Source organism: Aedes aegypti, chromosome 1, assembly GCF_002204515.2.
Source record: "Aedes aegypti strain LVP_AGWG chromosome 1, AaegL5.0 Primary Assembly, whole genome shotgun sequence".
Classification (NCBI taxonomy): Eukaryota; Metazoa; Arthropoda; class Insecta; order Diptera; family Culicidae; genus Aedes; species Aedes aegypti.
The window spans coordinates 251487624-251514256 of NC_035107.1; the positions used below are offsets into that span (position 1 = coordinate 251487624).

Consider the following 26633-nt stretch of genomic DNA (forward strand, 5'->3'; position numbering starts at 1 on the left):
ATGATGGATAGAGAGAAAAAGTGCTCACTTGGTACGAGTAGGGAAATTCGGCTGAGTACCTATATCGTGAGTTTCTGGACAAGAATGTACGAAACTTGAGAGAGAGAGAATATCATTCGAAAGGTGCGACGCATCATGTCGTGCAAAAGGGATCGAACCGTTCTTTTTTTTGTTCGCTCACTGAACCACTGAACACTGAACCGTTCAAAAGATCCGGTTCACTATGGGCCGATGCACGGGTTCACTAGTTGACGTTTGAGCGGTGCCGTATTCACTTGTTGCCATGGTCATGTAAATAACACGGCACTGCTGAAACGTCAACTATTGAACTCGAGCGTCGGTTCATAATGAGTGATTAGGATCAGATCCGTTCACTTAAATGAGCCGTTTTGCTCATCTCTACAGGAAACCCTATAAATGTAATGTAGAATTTTTTTATAGATTGCTCAAAACTCCTTCGAATTTTTGTTTTGTAGGATGCCTGCAGAAATTCTGGAGTTAAATTAAAACATACTGAACGAATTTTGTTCCAACCGTCCAAAATTGTTCTACTGCATTGTTGCATAATCAGGAAATTCAACAGAGTTGCATTTTTAGCTTCACTTTGCTACTCCCAGTAACCTTGGAGCAATATATCAGTGCTTATATAAAACAGCTGCATTTCCGTAAGCCTACCATTAAAGAAGTTATGAAATGGAAATAGGAGCTTATACGGTTGAACTAATGCAACAACGACGATAAATCAATTCAACAATTCATAAAGTAACATTAGACTTCTGTGACGTAACGACATTTGTAACGTAGGCTTCATTGTCTGACAGGTCTTGAAATTTGTCGAATAAAAACAATTTCGCATCAATGTTTTTGATATGCAGTAAAATGCAATGTTATAGTGCTTGTGATTACTAAGGAGTGTTCCCTTATGTTACAATTGAAGCAGAATAACTCTTATATAACCAGATCTGGTCAAATTCTGTGCGAAAATGTCAAAAATTGCCCCTAACAAAAATCCTGATTACAGCCATGGTACCATCATCCATGACATCGGTGGTGACGTGCCTGCCGTGTAACGTAATGGATTATCTGTCATGGTCATCGGTTGATTGAATTTCGGCGATGCACCGAAAAAACCGATGACAAAGTAAGCTACATTAAGGGTTGCCCGGCGATGCTCCCAAATTTTCAGCTATTTAATAAAAATGCATGCCCTGTTTGTTCGGAGCAGCGAACTTCCAGTTCGTTGGCCATGTAATTTACTCATGCTAGTAACCCGTGGAAACTTCTGGAAGCGGGTAGACTGCAACGCAAAATCTAGGGAGACAAAAAATAGAAGGAAAATATAATAACAGCTTCGGTTGAAAAGAAGTCGACGAAAAACCGAAATATAAAACTGACGCCTGGTAATGGAAGGGATGACAAAAAAAAGATATACTGAGCGACCAACGACGCTTTCGACGGAACCAGCTTTCAGGAACAGAGAAAGAAAAGCAGACGAAGCTGGAATAGGTGTGCAACTGTCTAAATCTGCACGCATTTTAAAAATTCTTAGCAGTTTTGGTTTAAAATTCAATTTAAGGTGCCTTCCAATCTAGAATACAACTTTCCAAGGTGCTTTAAGCCAATCCCGAAAAATGGCGTTTAGAAGTCGACGAGAACGAATTATTGACGCGGTTTTATTGTATTATTACAATGAAATACCAATAAATGAATGAATGTCGAAGAAGTCGGAATTTTCCAAATAAAATCCCGAGAAATATTGCATTTTGGTGAAATCTTCATGTCAACGATGATCACCCATCATTAATGATAGACATTAAAATTGGTGTTTTTGCATGTTTCAAGTGAATAACATATAACAAGTATTTTTTCTACAGAAGAGAAAATCAAGTCACCCAAATTTTTCCAACGTAACTCATCGGTGGTCCAGATACTCGGAAAAATCCGAGAGACGGTTCCCGGAAAAGAAAAAAAACCGCGGCTGGAAAGTTCACTTGGTGATGTTATTATTTTCCCTTCCTGGAGCTCTTCCATACCGCATCGTCGTAATCGTTGCCATTGCCACGTCACAACTGTCTCTTGAAGGCTTTGTGTACCGCTGCTGTTTCGTTACATAATCCTGAAGAAGGGGCGCGCTGGGGGACAAAGAGATGATGGGTTGCGCTTTTCTTTCGGTTTTGAGTGCTGGAGGAATTGGTTTTGCTTGCTGAATCTGACCGCATCTGAAAACGAACAAATCCTTCTGGTTTGGTATGATGGAGAACATGACGATGTAGTAGATGGACAAACGGGACTGGACAGAAATTCGATTTTGTTTTATTCGGTGCATATTCGTTCTGATATGAAGCAAACTACAATTTACGATTTTTCAAAGAGTGTGAATCATAATGTGCTGTTGCAAATTGCTTTTTTTGCTTTGTTGCTTTAATAGTTTTGTTAGGGATTAGATAATTGGATTAACTCCATAAATTGTAAAATATTTGGTGCAGTCTGTGTACCGTAATTGGCACACTCCAGTCTGTGTCCTTTCTTGTAGATAGGGCGGTTGAGGCCATCCAACCAGCCGGTGAACAATTCTTCGTCCTCCCATACCTTCAGAAGAACTCGGTGAATTGACTGGTAAAGCTGCTCACTTCCATGCTTGAGAAGCTCGACCGGGATCTCGTCCTTCCCAGCAGCCTTACAGTTCTTCAGCGCACTGATAGCCTTTTTAACCTCTCCTATGGTCGATGAGTCCACAGCTTGATCGTCATCATCTATGTTCATCCTGTTCCTCGCTACATTTCCATTTTCACCGTTCAACAATCACCTGGCAGCCACCGCCGTTTTATCGGCCAGCAAATTCCCTTCTCGATCATTGCACATGGCGGGCACTGGTACGGTACGCACCATTGACCGTTGCATAGAATCTCCACATATCATTCCGGTTCATGCTTTCTTGAGCGTCAGCTACCACACTTTCTTCGTGCTGCCTTTTCTTTCTGCGGTGGATTCGCTTTTATTCGGCTCTCGCTGCCCTGTACCGCTCTCTGTTCTGTCGGGTACCGGCCACAAGCATACGGCTTCTGGCGACATTCTTCATGTCTGTCACTCTCTGGCACTCTTCATCAAATCAGTCGTTTCGTCTCCGTCGTTGACCAGTGCCAATCACTTCCCGCGCCGTTGTTGTCACAGCTTCGTGGATAGGGTCCCACAGGCTGTCTACGTCTCCAGCAACGTTGATTCTTCCCAACTACTTGTCTAGTTGCTGACGGTACTGCGCAGCTACTCCATCAGTCGACAAGCGTTGTATATTGAAGCGCAGCGTTCTGTTTGTTGTGGAACTCGTGACGCTGGAAAACCGCTTCCGAATTTTAGCTGCAACGAGATAAGGATCCGAGTCGATATTAGAGCCTGGGAAGGTCCTGACATCTGAGAAATGCCACCCATCAACCAGCACATGGTCTATTTGAGAGCAGGCATCGCCACTCGGGTGTCGCCAGATGTGTTTGCGGATATTCTTTCGCGCGAAGTATGTACTGTTGATTGCCATCCCTCTAGCAGCAACGAAGGTTACAAGACGCAGGCCATTATCATTGGTAACGGAATGAAGGCTTTCCGTTCCAATGACGGGTCAGAAGAAATTTTTTTTCCCGATCTGCGCATTTGCGTCGCCGATGATAATCTTGACGTCTTGTTTTGGGGACTCTCCGTAGGCCTTATCCAGGCTCTCATAGAACTCATCCTTCATGTCATCGGGCTTATCGTTCGTTGGCGCATATATGCTGATCAGGCTGTAGTTGAAGAACTTGCCCTTCATTCTCAATACACAGATTCGGTCGCTTACGCCTTGAAATAATTCGCTTCATCTGCTCCCCAATCACTATGAAGCCAACTCCACATTCTGCTCTGTCGGTTCTCGGTCAGCGTATTTCCCGGATAGCTGCCACGTTCAGGCCCACATTCCGTAGTTCACGAGCCAGGAGCCCAACATGCGCGGGTTCATTCAAAGTTCTCACGTTCCAAGATCAAACTTTCCAATCGTTGTCCTTTATTCGTTGCCGGGTCTGTTGCCGTAAAACCTATCCGTTTGCTCTACTTTTGCCTTTCTTGGTTGGTGAAGAGTCTTCGATAGGCCACCTAACCAGGGTTGCGCTACCTACATCGTGCTAAAGGGACTGCCTTCTTAGTGCTGACATGATACAGCATTGTCCGTTTGTTATTTACATGATGACCACGGTCATAGCCATCACAACTATCCACTTTTATCAGGGCTTTGGACCTGTAGCTCTGGTTCTCGATAGTTTCAAGTTTTTTCGGACATGCTACTATTGTGAGCCGTCAGGCGCTAGCGGTGTTAGCGAGCGTAAATCACTGCGGACAATACTCAGGGTTAAACTTAAAAATGGTGTGTGGAATCACGAGTTTTATCAAATTTACAAAGAAGCTAATGTTATGAATGTCATGTTGGCTTAAAGCGTGTGAAATACGACAGATTCTATCGGGCTGGTCACTTAGTGCGAGTGCCGGATGAAAGAATTGCGAAATTATTATTCAACAGAGAACCAGATAGTTGTCGTCGACTTTACACAAGGCCATAAATGTACTGGCTGTACGCAGGAAGACCCTGGAATCCTGTATCTTTTGACAATTGAAAGGTGGAAGCAGCGTTACGATGAACATGTTCTAGTCACTGTATTTATGGTCTTGTATAGCATCATATTGAGGATGACGTGTTTGAAACCTAGTCAAATCAAGGATAAATTCTGGTCGGAGATTTCCAAGATTTTTCAAGGCACAAAGAGTTTAACACACGATATACAAATTCAAAAAGCGTTTATTGGTAGAGAAGTTTGAAGAAAGTTTCTTAGAATACCTAATAGAGAGTCATGATCTATCCAAAAACAAGGCAAAACATCAGTTGGAAGAAAAAATTGTACAATAAATCGGTTATGTTTTGCTTCCTGTTTCTACCACTTGACAGCCAGGATCTGCAAAACAATCTATCGGATAATCAGAATGTCACGAACATCAAATTCCTACGCACTACTTATTCTTTTTGTGCCAAGTTATCATTTTAGTGCTTGAGAGCTTGCGAGCTTGATAAGCCGCCCGTAGTTGCTACTCCAGTATCGCAACATCAGGTGCGCTTGGCTTTAGGACATTTCGTCGAATGACATTTGGTCGAATGACGTTTGGTCGAATGACATTTGGTCGAAAGTACATTTGGTCGAAGGGCCATTTGGTCGAATGGACATTTGGTCGAATCACTTTGGTACATTTATTTTGCTCAAATGACGTTGAGTTGAACGGAAATTTGGTTGAAAGCTTATTTTCAAATGGTTAATTAAAAGATCATTTGGTAAAATTGATTATGTTTTTCTAAGTTTTGCAAAGTTGGTAAGATTAGGTATTCTTTGAAATAATCTGAATCATCAATTGTTGTTGAATATAAAACGAGACATTTTATGTAATCTAATTTTTTAATTTCATACATCCTTTTTTTTTTAGTTATGCCAAAATCTAGTATTTCAATGATTATTCAAATGAACTTATTAGGAGTATTTTTTTTGTACATTAACTGAAATATTCAGCTCTAGTGAATTTATTATTCTTTCAAAATATCATCATTCTTTGAAAAACTGCTCAACAAGCCATTTTGCTACTCAACGATGTGAACATAATATTTTTATTATTTTTAATTTTGAAATGTCATCGTTCTATGTAATGAACTGTTTATCTTCATCTGATGGAAGCATGCGGATAGAGTATATTTCCGGGTTTTATAGCTTACGGACGTGGTGGGTAAGATTTTTGGATGCGGAAATCAGAATTAAAACGGCAGGAAAAATTTGCTTTCGGGAAAGCCTTTATGGTGAAGTAAATGTAAGGTTTCGGTAACATTATTTATGGCCAATCGGCTTATTGTGACTTCTATGTTTGTAAGGGAAGACGAGTTGATTGAGGCAACAAAAGTAGGCTTGCTACCATTTAAGATCAGCTTATCTCGAATCGCAGAACTTGCCTGAACGAAAAAGTAACATGAAACGCACAAAAACGAACAAAAAAGTAACAACAAACGCAAGAGGTTGATCAATATGTTGGGAGAGCGTCCATCAAATTGGATAACAAAATTTTGCTAAACGCATGATAGGTTGTTGGTCAAAAGACTGATACTTTTTCAATTATTCTATCACTCTTGTATTAGCGACAAAATGCTACTCTCGACAATAGTCTGGCTGAACGTAAAACTTTATTTCCATACTATTAAGATTCGACCCCTTCCGCGAAATGTCGGTTCGACAAAATATAATATGTTTTGTGTTGAAACTAAACCTTTTCGACCAAATGTCCATTCGACTAAATGTCTGTTCGACCAAATGTACTTTCGACCAAACGTCATTCGACTAAATGTCATTCGACCAAATGTCTTTCGACCAAATGTCATAGATTCGGTGCACTTACACAAGAAACCAACCAGACGTTTGCTTAGCGCTAACATACATTCTCAGTGTGTAAGTGCTGGTGATTTATATTTTTAGCTGGCAATGACACCTGCCACGTTAGGTTGCAGACCAAAAAGTATAAAGAAAGAGGAATTCATGTTGCATTTTAAACTTGCCCACAGTAGACCACATATACCTCTGCATCTACGCCAGTTCTTGCGGAAACGTAAAGTCAATTTCATGACAGACTTTCTTGTCCGTCTCTGGTTCTAGCGAATGCAATGAACGAATAGTTTTAAGTGTGATGGATTTAGAGGGCAAGTGAAAGATACAACTACAAAGTACGAGCAAAGGGATGGTTCTGGGATTGAACCCATGAAGCAGATGTGGTAGCCATTTGACCACCAAACCCATCATCAAGCAATTGTTTTACTGCTCTCGTGAAACAATGATCTGTGATCACTAGCGCATCTTGCTCCTTCTTTTGCATTAGCTCGCTTGGCGAGCGAGCTCAGCGCTTAAATTGCCCTCAACATATTACGGCGTTGAAAACCCCTGCACGTTTGTAAGATTTATTGGCAAAACTTTATCTCCTGCCAAGCCAAGTTTTCGAAGTGCTATTTGAGCTTTCCATCGGAAAGCCCCGGAAGCCCTTCCATCTCACCTCAACGAACTACGAACAAACTCGAGCCACAAAGCAACAGAGTTTCCCCATTGTGTCCACCGGCTGTTGAATCGCTGCCCTGCCTTCCGCGAGAACATGGACGCATAATCAGCGCACAAAGTTATGATTTAATATAAAAATTAAATTTCAATTACCATAATTATCACTGGTGGCGCACGGCTTGCCGGTTCGGTTGGTCAGTTGGGTCCACATAATTGGGCGCACGTGGGCGCAAACAAGAATAAAAATCCAAATAATTACCACCGGTGCACTATGGGGCAGAAAGCGAAATTTTGCTTTAAATTTTCAAGAGCTTTTGATTCTAAATTAATTAAGTGAGATGTATATGCAGTAATTAACATGGTGGTGTACGAATGATGGCCCCGGATATACCCCTGCATCTACGCCATAATGATGCAAGAATAGAAGCGAAGGGAAACGGTTTCTTGTCCGTCTCTGGTTCTGGCGATTGCTATGAAGAAATAGATAAAGTGTGGAAGATAGAACTTCTTCTTCTTCTTGGCATTAACGTCCTCACTGGGACAGATCCTGCTTCTCAGCTTAGTTGTTCAATGTTAACTGAGAGATTTCTTTGCCAATGTTACTATTTTGGCATTCGTAAATCTTGTGGCAACTACGATGGTACTCTATGCCCAGGGATGTCAAGGAAATTTCCATTACGAAAAGATCCTGGACCGACCGGGAATCGAACCCAGACACCTACAGCATGGCTTTGCTTTGAAGCCACGGACTCTAACCAATCGGCTAAGGAAGGCCCTAAGGAAGAAATAGATAAAGTGTGGAATATGAAAGCAAGTGATAGATACAACTAACGGTGATAAGTACAACGCGCTCCCGAAGTTGAACCCATGACCTTCAGTATGTAAAACAGAAACGATAGCCATTGGACCACCAACCCCGTCCTTTAAAATTGCCAAAAAATGTTGTTAACATAACTTTAATCATCATAAAAAACTAACTTAACCACTCCAAACACGACATTTGTATGTATTTTTGAGTTTGTACTACTCACAGGTTGAAATGTTATCATCATGTAAGTGCAGGGAGTTTTGACACATATTTTCCATCTCTGACCCATAGTGCCACGCTGCGTCGGTGACGCTATAAAACTGGGTCAAACACTCGTTGTCCAGCAAAAATTAGCATTTTTACTGCGACGCGGTGTTGAATTCGAGCAAATGGTAGTGTCAATTGAAATGAGAATAGGCAAACGTAGGAATTCCGTCGTTTTGGTCGTCCTCTCTAGGGGAAATTGGGCGGTGGCGGCGGTTGACCATCAAACGATAGAGTAATGGCACGTGATTATGAGTTACGGAAAGATGATATTTGCACTGCACTGCAATTGGCACTAATTGGTGCCGGCCGTGTTGATTTTGAAAACCGAGCCTACTTCGGTTATTTATTTTTCGTGAATGTTGGTTTATAATTTTTATAATTTTCGATTCGCGTCATCGAATGACAACATTGATGTGGAACCGTAATTTGACGGTGGCTATTAAATGGAGGTATATAAAAAATTATTTCAATAGTCCCAGAGGAGAGCAATACCATGAGGGAAAATCAAACATAAATTAATGAATTGATCATTTTAATTTCGAATCTAATTGGAATGGCATGGCTCACTTCGTGTAAACATCCACTATTTAAATGAATATTGATTAAAATGGCAATGGTTGTTGATATTGACAAATGCTTCAAGCAATTCCTGGAGCCATCAATTAATGGAGAAAGACTTTATGCCATAATTGTTGGGATAATTCAAACCGTAAGTAATAAGGTTTGCGATTTCTCGGAAAATTTATTTAGCATATCACTAGGTATTCCTTCAATAGTTTGCCAGAATATTTCTTCTCTAAATCAATCAGAATAACGAACGAATTTCGTCTTGAATCGAACATACCTTAGGCATTTCTATAGAAACTAAAGATTCAAAAACCTATGCAAAAGTTCGATTAGGAATTAGAACACCGAAATCAGCTTTTCGTGTTTATTTGAATATGCATTTTGTTAACAAGATTCCGTACAAACAACTTCATTTTCATTAACTATACAAATTATTTGAACTTGACATAATTTTGCGAGTCTGCACTCTCTGAAATTTTTGTAAAATACTCGTATACGAATTGTAGTAGATAAGACAAAATCATTCTCATGAATTTGTAAATTGCAAAGTTTTTATTTTTTTCATTTTATCTTTATTAAGGAGACTTTCAGCCAGTGGCTGGTTCGTCTCCGTCAAAATTGCAAAGCATTAACTTCCGAAAAAAAAACGGTTTGTTCAGTTCTACTGATAATAATAGCTTGTAATATTCCTGAAATTTAGTTGGAAGCCGTTAGTAGAGAGAAAAGGGCAATTATAGGAAAATAAGTGCATAATTATAAAAAAGCAACAGATAGAGGTTTGAATACAAACTGAAAATCTTTTAGTTCAAAAGCACAAGCTATTGGCAAAATACTTGAAACCCTGTTCTTGAGGTTTCTGAATAAAACAATCAAGGTGCTCTCCAGACCGTTATTATCAGAAAAAAAACTCCACCAATTCAGAGCTCACCAGTTGTTTTCTATGACTAAACGTTGAAGTTATGAGTCCATAAAATGAAAGGAAAATAGCAGAAATTTTCCACAAAAAAGTTATTTTTCATAGGCTCAAAGGCAATAAAACATTGTGAAGCCAATTTTACATTATGAAAAATTGTGAAATAATTTTTATAGCAGAATAATGTGAATAACTAGGTGAACTTGAACACTTATATCTTAACGTTCAAACTTCACTTGCTTCGAAGAATTGCTGAATAGTTAGCCATATTTGAAAGATGCTTATGAAAAGTAGGGATTATGCAATATTATATTGTTTGTTTTTTTTTATTCAAAATCGTGTTACTAGTAGAGCTTGGTTTCTCATGCCTTACACAAAACGTTTCAAGTTCAGCATTGATCATAGCTACAAATTTAAATATTGGAGATTCAACAGATTCAACGTGGTAAAAACAAATTGAAATTGTTATGCGGTTTGTTTGTAATTTAACGACGATTCTTTAATTTTTTTGAGACGACTTTTTGCATGAAAAGCAAAAGATTAAGTGTTATTTTTCTCGCGTCTCCAGAGTGCTTTCTTTCTCGATGATGCTGTATGCGTTAAGTGAAACTGAAATTACATAGTGGCTGCTTAGTCAAGGAGGAAGAATCAATTGGTGAGCTCGTTTCATGCTTTTATTTCAAATCTGTAAAATATGTAATCGTTAACCGTTACAACGGTGGAAGAATATTCCTGCTACCTAGGCGAGCTCTGTCGCGCTCGGCCCTACCAGCTAGCATGTACTTTGACTTGGTCGTATTCACCACCAGTCCAACTTTTGCTGCCTCGCGTTTCAGGTGGGTGTGCCATAATTTCCATATCATCCGCGAAGCAAACACATTGACTGGATCTCGTAAAAATGTACCCCGGCTGTTAAGCTCGGCTCTCCGCATAACACCTTCTTACGCAATATTGGACAACAGGAACGAAAGCCCATCACCTTGTCGTAGTTCCCGGCGGGATCCAAAACAAACTGGAGTGTTCGCCTGAAACCTTCACAAAATTTTTCACACTTTTCATCGTCACTCTTATCAGCCTCGTGAGCTTCCCGGGAAAGCTATTCTCGTCCACGATTTTTCATAGCTCTATGCGGTCGATACTATCGTATGCCGCCTTAAAGTCGATGAAAAGGTGGTGCGATGGGCCCTGGTATTCACGATATTTTTGATAGATTTGCCGTACAGTAAAGAAGCCGGCTTGATAACTTCCCATGAACTCGCTTACTATAGGTGACAGACGACGGAAGATGATCTGGGATAATCTGGGATCGCTCGGAAGTTTTCACAATCTAACTTGTCGCCTTTTTTGTAGATGGGGCATATCACCCCTTCCTTACGCTCCTCCGGTAGCCGTTCTGTTTCCCAGATTGTGCCTATCAGCCGGTGCAGACAAATAGCCAGCCTCTCTGGGCCCATCTTCATGAGTTTAGCTTCGATACCATCCTTACCAGCAGCTTTATTGTTCTTGAGCTGGTGAATGGCATCCTTAACCTCCCTCAAAGTGGGGGCTGGTTGGTTCCCATTGTCCGCAGTACTGACGAAGGAATTTCCTCCGTTGTCCCGTCCTTCATTGCCAGATTCTTAGGCCAATATTCCGTGGAATCCTTGGAGGACCAAGAACATGCATATGAATTAGTACAATACTCTGTTTACTTATATGATTTACCAAGATTATACACCATATGTAAAAACTATTACTAGATCACTGGTTACGCTTGTCGGTGTTAAGGCCTGTATTACATGGAGTCCTCAGAGAACCAAGAATATTAGTGTAGATCAGTACATTAGGGGCCCAGATAGCCGTAGCGGTAAACGCGCAGCCATTCAGCAAGACCAAGCTGAGGGTCGTGGGTTCGAATCCCACCCGTCGAGGATCTTTTTTCGGGTTGGAAATTTTCTCGACTTCCCAGGGCATAAAGTATCATCGTACCTGCCACACGATATACGCATGCAAAAAATAGTCATTGGCATAGTAAGCTCTCAGTTAACAACTGTGGAAGTGCTCATAAGAACACTAAGCTGAGAAGCAGGCTCTGTCCCAGTGGGGACGTAACGCAAGAAAGAAGAAGAATCAGTACATTGATTCATTTACTTAGATAAAGATTTTAGATTTTATGCCATAACTAAATATCATCAATCTACAACTGCTTACACTTCTAGATCCTAAGGCCTATATTCGGTGCAGTCCTTGGAAGTCAAAGAATATGGACATAGCTCAATACAATACTTCGTTTACTTATATGAATAGTAATAGCCTTCGCAATATTAAAGAACTATCTATTGATAATTAGTAATGCTAGTAGATCCTAAGTCCTACATTCGATAGAGATCTTGGAGGACCAAGAACAACCTCACATATTAATACAATATACCGTTTACTCACATGCATGGTTAGGGACCTTTGGAGTATTTGAATATTAACTTTAAATCAATTAGTACGATCATAGATCCCAAGGCCTATATCCAATGCAGTCCTTGGAGGGCCAAAAAAATCCTTACATACCTGTACAATATTCCGATGACTTAAAAGAATTGTTAAGAGACTGTGTCATATTTAAAAACTATCGATAGACCACTGATAACGCTTGTAGATCCTTAGGCCTACATTCGATGAGATACTTAAGGGATTTAGGACATCGGTACAAATTATAAAAATACTCACTTTATTGCTATGAATAGATAAGGGTCTGTGCCATATAAAAAAACATCGCTAAACACGCCAGTACATTCCAGGTATATATTTCAGGAAGTTTTTGGATGAACAAGAACATCTGTTGTACTAATGAAGTTATTCAGACGGAGACATTGATGAAACAATTAATTGTGCCGAAAAAAATAATTTCTTAGTGATAAGAGTTAAGATAAGTTCTTATGCTTAGAAATATTGAGTAGATTTCCATTTGCTCAAATGGAGTCCCAAACTGTAAGGAATTATTGAAAGACTTGCAAACATTTGGCTAACTAAGACCCACAAAAATCAATAATATGATAATCATAACTTTTTATTCGTGGGAAGTGAAATATTTGCGATGAATTTCTCACAAACAGACTCCAAAAGGCAAATCCTCATTTTACGAGCTGTTTCAATTTACGACCAATTCAAATTACGTAATTACGTTCGTAAATTGAGGTTACAGTACATTCACCATTCAACAATTGCTGACAGGTGCTCCTTCCACCTGGCATTCACCACCGTTTTATCGGACAGCAGATTTTCTTCTCGATCATTGTAGGTTCATGGTGAGTACTGGTACGGTAATGCCTCTCGCTTTGTTGACCGTTGCATAAAATCTCCGCATATTGTTTCGGTTCACACCATTTTGAGCTTCAACTATCACACTCTCTTTCACAGTGCCTCTTCTCTCAGCGGTAGATTCGCTATTTTTCGGGTCCCACTGCCATGTGCCGCTCTCTGTTCTGCCGGATACCGGCCAGTAGCATTCGACCCCTGACGGAATTATTCACTTTTGTCACTCTCTGGCAGTCTTCATCGAACCAGCCGTTTCGCCTGTATCGTGGACCAGTGTCAATGACATCCAGCTGCTCTTGACACTAGTTATTCAATTCGTCGACAGGCGTTATGTATTGAAGCGCATTGTTCAGTTGTTTCTGGAACTCGTGGCGCTGTATAAACGCGCCCGGGCTTAAGCAACAGTAAGAAAGTGATCTGATTCCGTATTAGGGCCGCAAAAGGTCCTGACCTCTATGATATCTGAGAAATGTCGTCCATCAACTTCAAGAGCCCCACGTGTTTATTCAAATTTCTCACGTTCTTAGATATTTCCTGAAGAAAACTACTAACGTTTTTCGAAATATATGTATTTGTCAAAAGTTAGGCTTTAGGTTCATAAGTAACGAAAGTGCCATTTTCCAGCTGGGATGTAATTCCAGAAGCAACACCAAGAAGTCGAACCAACTCAATGTGTTGTCTATCGCTCCCAGAAAATCTTCACTCTATTTTCAAGTCAACTTTTCGCTCTTTGGGATTTTATTGTCCCAACAATGACGGTTCGCCGCCAAAAAGGGAGGACGACAACGTCGAAGGCCGTTAAACTGCAAGACACAAAGTTTGCGCTGCCACCCTCGTCAATGAGAAATCAAATAGTCAACCAGCGACTAGGGTACCGGGAAGCATCATCAACGCGTGAGATATTGAGGCTTGGAGGAAAGTTGCCCTAAGGAAGGTGATGGAGGTAGCGAAAGCGAACGAGCGGACAGCCAATCTACGAAGCCTACCGGGAAGATTAAGCGGACCGGAGGTGGGCGTGATGGCGAACTAAAGGGAAAACTTTTTCCATCATTCTGCCATAAATTTTATGATGCCCATCGGAGGAAAGCCTCAGTGGTTGCGATGCTTTTTCCCGAATGTCGATTCCCCGAATAGCCCATTTCGCCGAAAAGATTTCGGCACCCATAATTGTCGTACGAGATCTACAAATCGGAACTCTAATGTCATTCTTTCGATCTACTTCGTCGCAGGCGCTAATATTCGTCGTATCAAACATAAAATATTCCACTACGGCAAATATTCGAACTTACCTACAAAAAAGATTAATTTCCAAGTGTAATTTTATGAAATCTGTTTTAGTTCATCCACTTGTACACCGAAAATGTAGTAACTACTGTTTTTTCGACAGATAACATCAGTTAAATTACAGCGTTCAATTGTTTTATTTTGACCACTGAGCCGAATCCTATTCTTGGCACTTTTGATTCACTTCGGCAGTGGGGTTTTTTGAAAGCTACTGTGCTCATATATGCGTCGTACTGAAGCGCATCAAAATGCAAAGCTTCTGACAATTCGGCCGAGAAAAACCCTCCATGCCAAAGTGAATCCTGGAAGTGCCCAAGTGGTTCTGCACCCTACTATATCACGTTAGCTGTGACTCAACTTGTGAGACGAATCAAAACTTATTGTGGCTGAAATAAAAAATAAGTACGACGGATATAAGCAACGGAAAGTAATAATTTCATAGCATTATGTCCAATAATCAATCAAAATTTATTAAAATCTTGGGAATGAATTGTGATGATAACTAAAACATCGTTTTATGTATTCGGTGAAACGTCATTCAGAGAAAAGTTCAATTCGCTTGTTCATTGGTCGCACCGTCTTCCTTTGGGCTTACCCTTTTCCTCGCTTACGGACCTTTCAACAGATTGACGTCGTCTGCGATTGGCTTCTGGTTGCCGCCGCTTCATTTTTGCTTCATTTGATCCGCTTTATCAGGGGGATCCTCCAATAAAAAGTGGATTTTGACGGAAGCGCGCAAAAATGTTAATGCAGCGTTGTTTGGCGAAATGAGACAGTTTTTTTTCCTTCCCACTTTGTTGAGGTACTGGGAAAGAAGTTGAAAAAGTTGGATTTAATGACCTAATCGATTTCGGTCCGTGGAAGAGAGCGGAATTTTTTGCTTTCGTAATCGAAAGGAAAATCTTAAACTAAGATAAAATTCCAATTAGGAGAAATCTGAATTCATTTAGCGGCAATTTGTCGTCTCAGCGTTGAGTGATGGAGCAGCAGTATTTCGCACGCTGGAGGCTCTAAAACTGTCCCAAAGCCATCGCGCATGGAAAACAATAATTAAATCGCCAAACTTTTCCGATTTCAAAGTATCAACAATTGAATTATCACCCCCGACCACGCCCAGCACAACGCCTACGCCAGTGCCCATCTCTTTCCGTTCATTTGTCCTAATTAGAGAGCCGGGAAATCCACCAAAGATTACCGTCCAGCTGCCTTTTGTTTGTGCGCTACTTTGTGTCACTCTACTGAATCTCATTCACTGCCGCTGCACTATGGGTTAAAAATCAACTTTGGTTGGTCAAAACTCCAAGTGCTCTGGGGTCACCAAGTGGCTCGGTAGCTTAGTTGGTAGAGCACTCGTCTAGCATACAAGGGTCGTTGGTTCGAATCACATTTTGGCACGTGGATTTTTGTTTTCATAATTTTACTCATAATTAATTCATCTGTACCACGCGTTATGAGTGAATTAAAAAAATTGGTTCTGTATTTTAATATGAAATATTAAGGACTTCAGACTGGGCTATTCATTTTACTTTTAGATTGATTTTTAGTAATTATCAAAGTTCTAAGAATTTTGCCACGAAATTCCCATTTCCGACCCATAGTCCGCTACTGCGTCGACCATATCACTGTAAGACCTCTGATAAGTCCATCCCTTTGCATGGATGAGTCCCGCCGTCACCGGACAAAGCTCGAGGTCGCTTTTAATTATTTTCTTCCCGTTCGTCGCTTTGATTTAGCCATCTCATGGACTCGCTTTTGTCTTCGATGCGACTCGCCTCTGGAGTTTGCTGTTCCGCATTGTTGGGCATCGCTTTTTTTTTCCTCCTGGGCTCCCACGCACGCGGGACACCCGACCCATAGACAGACGTTCAGTTCGGGCGAATTGGATGAAAAATGGATCGCCCTCTTCACATATTCAATGTGCCAGTAGGAGTTGACAGTAGGACACTGAGACTATTCAATGGAAAAATGTAGGTGGAATAAAAGTTGTACTGTCCTTCTTCTTCTTCTTCATCTTGGCATTACATTCTCACTGGGACAGAGCCAGCTTCTCAGCTCAGTGTTCTTATGAGCACTTCCACAGTTATTAACTGAGAGCTTTCTTTGCCAAACTTGCCATTTTCGCATTCGTATATCGTGTGGCAGGTACGATGATACTCTATGCCTATGGAAGTTAAGGAAATTTCAATTACGAAAAGATTCTGGACCGACCGGGAATCGAATTCAGACACCTTCAGCATGGCTATGCTTTGTAGCCGTGGACTCTAACCACTCGGCTAAGGAAGGGCCATTGGCCTACTGGTCTACATATCTTATTTACTGCCAAGTACACTATTATTCTTCTTCCATGACCACGTTTACATACATATATCATGTGGTAGATACAAAGACACTCTACGGCCTGGAAAATCGAGAAAATTCCCATTTCTCCGACCGGGATTTGAACCAACGACCTTCAACATGGACAGCTGCGCATTTACCGCCCTGAATAGGCGGTTTGAGTGCCCATAGATAAACGATGAACGATAGAAAAGACTATCATCTTAGCTTAAATCTTGATCATGGAAAAGATACAAAAGTTTAGCAAGAAGTAAGACAACAGTTGATTCAGTCGCGGTTTAGACATTTGGACATTTGACCACAGTAAGTCCTTTGTGTCAAGTATTGTTGTAGTATCGTCACCACCACTGAAATTCTCGAACTTTCGAATCAAAGCTAACAACACAGATAAACAGGGGGGGGCGAACATGTTCTTGTGACTGTGATTTTAATCACGATTTGTTCGAAGGGCTACGTTTGTTTGTCTGTGCTAACAACTTTGTCTGTGCTAACAACAACTTTTGTCTCCACAATTTGAAGCAACTGTGTGTGACACCTTTTCCAGTAGGAATGGAACAAAACGAGTCCCCAACTCGGACACGGACTCTGTTGTCAAGTGCCGTCATTACTGATGCTGCTGCATCCCCCCTTCATGTGAAATGTATGAGAGTGCAAATCAATAAAGTGCCACTTTTATGGCGTGGTCCGATACTGCTGCTATTTCTGCAACTGTTTCGTCCATGCACTAAAAAAGAAGATATATTGCCAGTCAATCTCATTCGAAGTGACCCAAAGTACGGCGATGAAATAAGTGGTTTTAAATCACGGCAAAAGTACTACTTTTCAGTAAAAAAAATGGGGATTTCAAGAATACTATCTGTCGTTGATTGGGGTATGAAAAACCAATGCATGTGAAGAGAAAATTGTACTATAGATTCATTGTAAGAATTCTCAAACAATTTCTGGCTAGAAGAAGTCTTTATAGATTCCTGAGAATATTTTAGACGGAATAGATTATGGGGCAATTCCTGTAAGACTTCCTATATGATATAATGTTCGTTATTTGAGACGCCATGCAGAAGTTGTTTATTTTTTTTCGTTTTGCGTTGTGCGAGTGAGTGATATTCGTGTTCTATCGAGGATGGATTACAAACTGGTGAGCTCGTTTCATGCTCATGATAACACATCTTTTTCGTAGCAGCGTTACTTTTATGTAATTTTCAAATAAGTTTTACAAGTCTCGTCACTACTCACACCTAAATCATTTCATCTCTTACACATAAACATCCTTCCCATGGTGGTTGTGGAGATGCAGAGTTTTGATTTTCTATTAAAAAGGGGATAGAGACATTTTACATACATATTTCATTTGGCTTGAATGCCCTCAATGTGATTTTTGAAAGTTAACTTCTTATCTAGCATACTTAACTTCATCTGACCAATTTATTGGAACCCCTCTCATCGTGACAACTTATCTACTTGAGGGTTTCAAATAAAGAGCTTTTGGTTTATGTGGGAATATAATTAGTTGATTTTTGGAAGCATTAGGAGAAATCATCTATTTTTGCAAGTATGAAGAAAAATATCCATTTTTTTTTACAATCGACTACAGATGACACGCAGACTTCGTCCTTTGGCGGAGAGGCCTGTGTCATCAGCAAATAAGGATTTTTGACATCCCTGAGGTAACTCAGGTAAGTCAGATGTGAAAATATTGTATAATATTGGTCCCAAAATGCTGCCTTGAGGAACACCAGCTCTTAAAGTAGTCTTTCAGACCTGGAGTTCTTATAATTAACCTGAAGTGTACGATGCTTTGTCTATGTCAAGAAGAGCAAGACCAGTAGAATAGCCTTCAGATTTGTTGGAACGGATCAAATGTCCATGGTGGAATCCGACCGTTCATTGGCAAAAATTGAATTTTCGTTGATGTGGGCCATCATTCTGTTCAAAATAACCTTTTCAAAAAGTTTACTGATGGAGGAAAGCAAACTGATTGGACGATAGCTAGAAGCTTCTGCAGGATTTTTGTCTTGTTTTAAAATTGGAACAACCTTAGCATTTTTCCATTTGTCAGGAAAATATGCTAATTGAAAACATTTGTTAAATATATCAACTAAAAATGATAAGCTACTTTCTGGAAGTTTCTTGATGAGAATGTAGAAAATTCTATCATCGCCAGGAGCTTTCATATTTTTGAATTTTTTTAATAATAGTTCTCACTTCTTCCAAATCAGTCTCCCAGGAATTTTCGAAAATGTTCTCTTGATTGAGAATATTTTCGAAGTCCTGAGTAACTTGATTTTCAATTGGACTAGTAAGTCCTAAATTAAAAATGTGCGCGCTTTCAAACTACATAGGATGTTTTTGAGCTTTTTCGCAATTAGTTAGTAAAAATTGGTTTTAGTCCTTCAATGCCGGTATTGGCTTCTGAGGTTTTTTCAAAATTTTAGATAATTTCCAAGAGGGTTTAGAGCCAGGGTCCAATTGAGAAATCTTATTTTCAATTTTTTTGTTTCCTTATTGTGAAAAACGCTTCTTGATTTCTTTCTGCAAATCCTGCCATATAATTTTCATAGCAGGATCGCGAGTGCGTTGAAATTGCCTTCACCTCACGTTTTCAAGATGGATCAAGAGTTTAAGATCATCGTCTATAATCTCGGACTCGAATTTTCTTTCACATTTTGAAATTGCAATGCTCCTGGCTTCAATAATGGAATTCGTTAAGTTGTTGGAATTGCTCTTTTTTGGAATCCAATTGAAAGAGGAAAGAGTAATCCTTCACTCTAGTCAGGATTGCTTTCTCATATGATCTAGTAACGATTGCTTCCTAAATTCAGGTGAGGATTGCTTCCTTGTAAAATCCGCACAGAATTTCTTCATCTTAATACCTGATCAGTTTTGCTTCCTCTCGATATCAATTTAGCATTCTCGCGTAACTTTTCAAAAGGATCTATCTAACATCTATCTATCTAACAACCAATAACTGAGCCAATCAAGTCTTGCGTTTTTTATATGAAACGCTAACCAAGAAAATTGTCTTTAAATCTATGGTGAAAAACTTTATAAAAGCTACTGGATTCGGCACTGAAGTCTTGGGAGGAAACAAAACGATGTTTTTAGATTTTCCCGATGTTTCGACTCGGAATCGAGTCTTCTTCTGGTGATAATTCTACTTACGATTAAGTAAAATTATCTCTAGAAAAAGACTCGATTCTGAGTCGAAACGTCGGGAAAAATCTGAAAATATCGTTTTGATTTCTCCCAAGACTGCAGTGCCGAATCCAGTAGCTCTAAAGTTCACATCAGTCGAACCTCTTTCTTTCCAAAAGCTTTAGCATTACACTGTTATAATCAAAAGCGAGCGAGAGAGGAGGAAATATTACATTGTTACATAGTGTCGAAACCAGTTTACCAATTCTCCGGATCATACCTTCCGCCGAAACAGAATCCTGTAAATGTTAAACACCACACTTGGCAAAACACGTGTGACCGTCCTAACATTTGCCAACAGAATGATCTACCAGTGCTATCTGAGCGGCTTCGAACCAGGCTCGTTTTCGATCAACGTCTCGTGTTACTCTTCGTATTTCCCGATTCTCGAACGCGCACTCGATGGTGGCATCCATACCTTTACCGTACACACTGATTCGTCGTCAACTACCGAAGCCGAACCTTCGGACAAATTCGTGTGTATGACTGTTCGCTCTTAATCACTTCATACTTAATCCGTGTCTACCCGAACAAAACTCAAACCTTTACACAACATGAATAAATAGGAGTGTTATTAAACACGTTTACGTTACATTCTTGTTTCACTATTATGTTTTTTTAATTTACCACGAAACCTTTAATTCTTAAACCTGCGTAAAGAATTATTCCCTCTCGAAATCCTGGTTGGCTGTGGCTATTAACTGGCAATGCTGGGAATTCGGTCATATTCGCTTAATTTTGGAATTCAATCTGAAATACTTTTCCTTAAATCCGATAAAGATTGCTGCCTCCTTAAGTTTAATCAGGATCAGAGATTGAATGCTGAAAAAAAATTGAGAGTATCTCTCACTAGTCGATACCTGATCACGAATTATGATCAGCAACACATCAAGATATTTAAACGCCAACCTTCAATGGCAAATGAGCGAGATAAATCCATCATCGCTCTCTCTTTGGGCTCTCGCTCGCTGTCGATGTTTATAAAGCTTGTAACAACTTGCGAAACACTTGCGATCGTGGACCGGTACATATGTTTTGCAATGGGTGATCAGGATTCCTGGACATTTATATCATAGACAAACAGACGTCTCACTCTCATCATTATCCATCGACCACCTTTTTAACGGAATGATTCAAATATATTGTAGGTGGTCAATCCACCACCCGCAGCGCTCGCATAATTTTTGTTCGCGTACGACGTTTACACACTACCGCCATCTGTTGGCTCATCGGCCAAACATACCGATTTTAGAATTGAGCGTACATGTTGTCTCGACTATGAGTTTTATCGCGATTTGTTCTAGGTGTTTCGTCTGTTTGTCTGTGTTTATATCTAGAAGTTTTCCTGTTTTATCTAAATAATGTCAATATGCCTGAAATAGTGCTGTTAACACTAATTTGATAATCCATAAAAGTTTTTCATGAAACACTTGATGAGTAATTTCTCTTTAGTGTTTCTGGAGTCATTTAAGTACCAGTGGCTGGAGAATTCACAGTAAGTTTAAAGCATTTATGACTTATGTTGAAGAGGATATACCATATGAAACAGTATTACTTGAATCGTCCTTCCTTGTGGCTAACGTCCCCTATGGGAACGGCTTGGCGTGTTTTTAGAATAAAACTACCAAGACAGCCAAAATGAAGGAGGTTTCAACCGCCCTAATACTGTTTGGCGATCAAGCAGGATCTATCGATCGGTGGCTTATATTTTTTGGGGAATCATTACACAGTCATGGATAGTTTCCCAGAAAATATGGCTTCACTCTAGTTGTCATCTTCGAACATCTAGAGTGAAGCCAAAATTTTGGTGCTGAAGATGCTGATTTGACAGCTCGCCCAAAAATATCGATTTAAGCACGAAACACACTCGTTATCGAATGCGACATTAGTATTTCAGTAATCTTTCTGGTGTTAAGTGCGTATAATTTTATTAAGTTTTCTGTAGTCGCAAGATAATTTAGCCACATTTTATTTGGCACAGTGATAAGCGAGTATCAATAGTATTGTCGCGCCGCCACCAAACCGGGTCGCGCCACTCGCGAACTTTTGAACTCAGTTTTGAGGTGTGGCGCTGCATTTTTACGATATTTATGAACACAGCGCACTATTCGAATATTAGTCGCGACGCTTGGAGAATTAGGAAAAAATTAATTTAGAATACATGTTTGTCCCTTTTTCTGTCGGATCCATAATAATATTTTTTGTCACATGCGACATTTGTCGATTCCGCGCGGGGTTTGATGGGGTCAAAGCCTAAACTTGGTTAGTCAGCACTAGCGCCACGCAGATAATGTCTGGCTTCAAGAACTATCGTTTACTTCAAGGGATTTATTAAAAAACCGGAACGGCCGATTGACTGTTTAACGAGAAACTTGCGACGATCGACGCGCCACCATAATGTATATATACATGTATATATATGTTATATATAACAGAGGGTATTAGATCTGACTTGGAGCAGAGAATATGATTATGTAGAGAAACGCGGAGACGATTTTGACTTTGTTTATAAACAACATTTGCAATGACTATCGATAATTGAGGTCATTCAAACAATATTTTAGTGTGCGTGTCATCCTGTCAGTCGCCGTAAGAAACCAAGCTTATCAATGACGTCACTTACGTATCGCTTTCACTAATACACATCCATCCTCTCTTTTGTGTAACTTCTTTTTGAGTCTCATTGAATTTGCTCGATTGGAACCACGTTTGACGGTTCAATTGGAACCTTTGGTTTCAGAATTCGTGCTTCTCTATAATAAACAAATTCTCTGACTTGGAGGTGATAATTTCGCAATTTGGAGGTTAACATCACCTCCAAACACTAGCAATTTTGCGGTGGGATGTTGACGTTTGATCATGAATATGAAATGCGTAGATAGTGCCACCGTAGTCTTGTGTGTTTTCAGAACATCAATGATGTCACAATGTTAAATCGTGTATAAGGTGGAGCCGCTGTTTTGATGCGGTGAGTGCCAAATGAGTGACATTCAATGATCCATTCTTCGTACATTCTTCTCCAGAAACTCACGATATACTCGGCCGATTCCCCAACCCGTATCAAAAGGAAGAAGCAAAATCAAGCGTGTGTTAGAATAAGGGCGTAAGTCACATGATCTTACTACCAAATATCAGTTGATGAAGGTCAAAAACCTCCTATAATTTAATTACACAAGTTTCCCTATTTTATTTTTCAGGGAAACGGCTCATTAGGGAAGAAGACTCATTTGTTGGACTTGCGTTTAGTGAACTGGGGGAGGGCAGCACATAAGCCGATAAGTTTAATTTATCTACGAACATACGGTTACACAGTGTAACAAAAAATAACTTTTTTGCGTGTCTCGAGGATCAAATTATGTGCCCCTAGTGAATTTAGGGTTGCTGAATTTAATACTGTTTTCAGACATGTTCCAGCACGTGCTACAGGTTCTCAAAGTTTCATAAAACGCAGGTTGTATTGATATTTACAAAAAAAATCAAACTATGATTTATCAAACTCTTGGTGATCTAATCCACCAAGCATACAAATTAGGACTTCATCTTTCATTTAAGATATAATTGGGTTTAAATTGCACAACCAAATTTCGATTTAATCGACTATTTTAACATGCTTGCAGAATCCATACAAATGTCTTAGTTTCTCTTATATGGCAAAATACAATACTTTTCCAAATCATCGAACATAACTTCTGAATAATGGAAGCATTATGAACGTTCTTGACGGTTATTTTTTCAATACATTAAGTTCGAATTCCGTGGCAAATTAGCCATACAAGCTAGGAAACTTCAAATGCTGTCAAATTCGTCGTATTCTGCATTTTCAACAGCGAATATCTAAAAAAAACTATACGTGATGAGAAACTTTTTAAAACGGCAATAACTTCAGCAATCCTATATTAAAATACCGCTATTTGATGCTCGAAAAAAAAATTGTTCCGCAGTGTTATCGAAAAACAGTTTTGGATATAATTTTAAGGCAAAGTAGGCTGTCATTGGAATTTGTACGCGTCATTGATGATTGTTGCAATTTTGAATTAAAGAAAATCAGTTGGCACTGACGCATCTGAAACAGTTTCAGCATACTCTCTGCACGTCAACGTATATAATGATACTTTTCCGAATGAATTTGAACTATAAGGACAGAGTTTTTTCAATTTGAAATTGCGAATTGCAATGTCAACATGGCTGCCAGAACGAATGACAGGCTACTAAGCCTTAAGGAATAAATTCAACATTTTGAATGATGAGAAGGCAGCTATACTACAGGAATAATAATATACAATTTTTTAGGTTACAATATGTTTCAGCTAAGTAAAAATCACACTCACTAAGGCCTATTGCATACAAGTAGTGAAAAAATATTCGGGATTTTCACCACCATCGCCGACCATGTACTGTCGAGTACATGCATTCAATATTAATCCGTGAAATTTACTTTTGACAGTTTACAGCAAGCAACCAACAGTGACAACCGAAAGAAATAACTGACACTAAACAAAACTAATCTGCAACATTCACCAGAGGAAGTGTGTAATCAACTGTCTTCCTAACAAGCAAGTGAACGAACAAAAAAAAATTGTCGAAAGCAACGCAGCACCGATCAGTATCAAAACACAAGAAAAAAAGGAAACAAGAGGTTCTCATCGTTGTTTTCCATTGTTTTGCCCTCCTTCGCATCGACACTCCGCAAATCAAACCAACCAGAGTTGTAGCATCAAATATAAACGTTTATATATTATTAACACAGAGAAAAGAAAAGAGAAGATTATAAAGTTCTAAACTAATTTTTGTATGTACCTTAAACAACTGTAGTCAAAGAGTCAAAAAGAGTTATAAAAGCATTGACCATAATCAGAGCAAGTAGTTAAAACGTTTAAATTTAAATCTTTAACAAAAGTAAAGGTTTGCGGTTAAAACTAAACAGAAAAGTTTAAAGTTGAAATTTCTAACAAAAAGTTCCCAGAGCGAATTTAACAACCGTAGTAACATTGAAGCTGAACAGTAGTGGTGCGCGCGCGAAAAAAAGAAAATCAAAAATTATCTGAAATTGGTAGCAGCGGGTGAACAGCAACAATATACGTGGGACAAAATCTGCATCCCTTCCTGGTTAAAAGTGTGGAAACGGATTGCTCAATGAACTGTACAGTGTGATAATGGTTCGTCAAATATCAACCGTCGTCATTGGTGCTGCCGGTCGGAACAGGAAGAAGTGATAAGAGCTAGTGAGCGTTTTGCACCATTTTGCGGTCGTCGATATCGATTCGCCGCGTTTGACAGTTGGGCCCTGAAGTGAATCGACACCCACACAAACACAAAGACACAATCACGCGACCAGTGTAGCAGCCTCCCAAAATATACTCGAGACAATCATCGCCGCCACCGACCTTACGCTTGCAATGCTCTGGTAGCGCCGAAAACTTCGCCGTGGATCCATATTGCGGTTCCGGACTGAACAGTGGTGGTCCCGGTGGCCAATGGCCGATTCCGAACTGCGGTGGTCCAATGTGTCATCACGGTCCCGGTCCGGGGCCACCAGGTCCGGGTCCAGGGCCAGGGCCAGGTCCGGGGGGCTTGGGCGGCATGATAGGTGGTGGACTAGGACCGCCAGGAGGACCAGGGATGGTGCCTGGAGGATTCGGAGGAGTTGGAAGCGGAGTAGGAGTCGGCGGAGGAGCCGGGATCGGTCTTCCACCGTTGGTCCACGGGCCTTCGCAGTTGTCGCTGCACGGGCCAATGCCACCGCCGGGCCTCTGTAATCCCTGCAGCAATACCAATAGTTTTAACTCAGTGCCATTACCCGGACCGTCGCGTTGGGGTCCGCGAACATCGTGTCCTGTACATAGTCCATTTAGAATACGAGTGCCGAACGGATCGATCTGCTCCGGACATCAGGTAGGTGGTTATTAATCAAAGCGTCCTTATCGCCAGTGCCTATCTTTAGCGAACCCATACGAAATAGGGTGGTCCAAATATGGAAATTGTTACGAATCTTGGAGGCTCAACCTATTGAAACTATTGATATTAAAAAAAAACGTTCTATTAATGACTTATAAAATAATATTTGAGTTACATGAAAAAATACATACTACAATAACAATAAGGCTAAAGGCCGTTCACAAATTTCGAATATGTTTGTAGAAATGACTGTTCTATATTCAAATTGAGCTTCACACCAATTTATAAAATGATGTGTATGTGATTTAAATTGGTCTTCGAGTTTGTACATGCCTTTTACATTTTTGAAAAATTCTCATTCCGAAGCTATTGATTTTAGAGAAAAATGTTTTGTATGCAAATTGTACTGAACCTTTTAATTTATAAGACAAAAATGTAAATTACTTTTTTTCAGGGAAAATGCAAAAAAAAACAAATTCTGAATTTCGCAAAAACACCATTTTTATATTTTATAAATGTTTATCATGAAATCTAGATGGGAAACGAAAATTTGGAACAAATCTTCATGATGGATTTTTTTTATTTATTTTTATTACTTTCTGATGATAAAATAAGAATCTTGAAATTATTCTAGACCTTCTGGCAGCCATTTTCGAGTTACAGTCGACTCTCCACAACTCCATAACTCGATATACTCTATAACTCGATGGAATTTTCGGTCCCTTTAAATTTCCATACATCATGTTCTCCACAAGTCGATATTTCTATAACTCAATATATCCTCTAGTCGATGTCACGTAAGAGGTAAATTTCCCTCCATAGCTCGATATCTATTTAAAAATCATTCTTATTTGAGGAAAATTGGTCCAATTCTTGTTTGAAGCTGAATAAATGCTTGCAAGTTAAAATAAAAGTTGAAAAACATGAAAATAAAAAAAAATAATATCAGTAAAATATAACATGAATTTTAGAGTATTTCGAAAAATGTTCTCAA

General features: G+C 39.7%; 1 long non-coding RNA gene across 1 annotated transcript in view; it reads left to right on the forward strand.

The window, feature by feature from the left end:
- LOC110674078 overlaps nt 1–24564 on the forward strand; it is a 90693-nt gene extending 66129 nt beyond the window's left edge. Inside the window, exon 2 of the long non-coding RNA XR_002498627.1 lies at nt 24189–24564. This is a non-coding gene — a long non-coding RNA (uncharacterized LOC110674078). The remainder of the gene's footprint in view (nt 1–24188) is intronic.
- The last annotated feature ends 2069 nt before the right edge of the window (nt 24565–26633 follow it).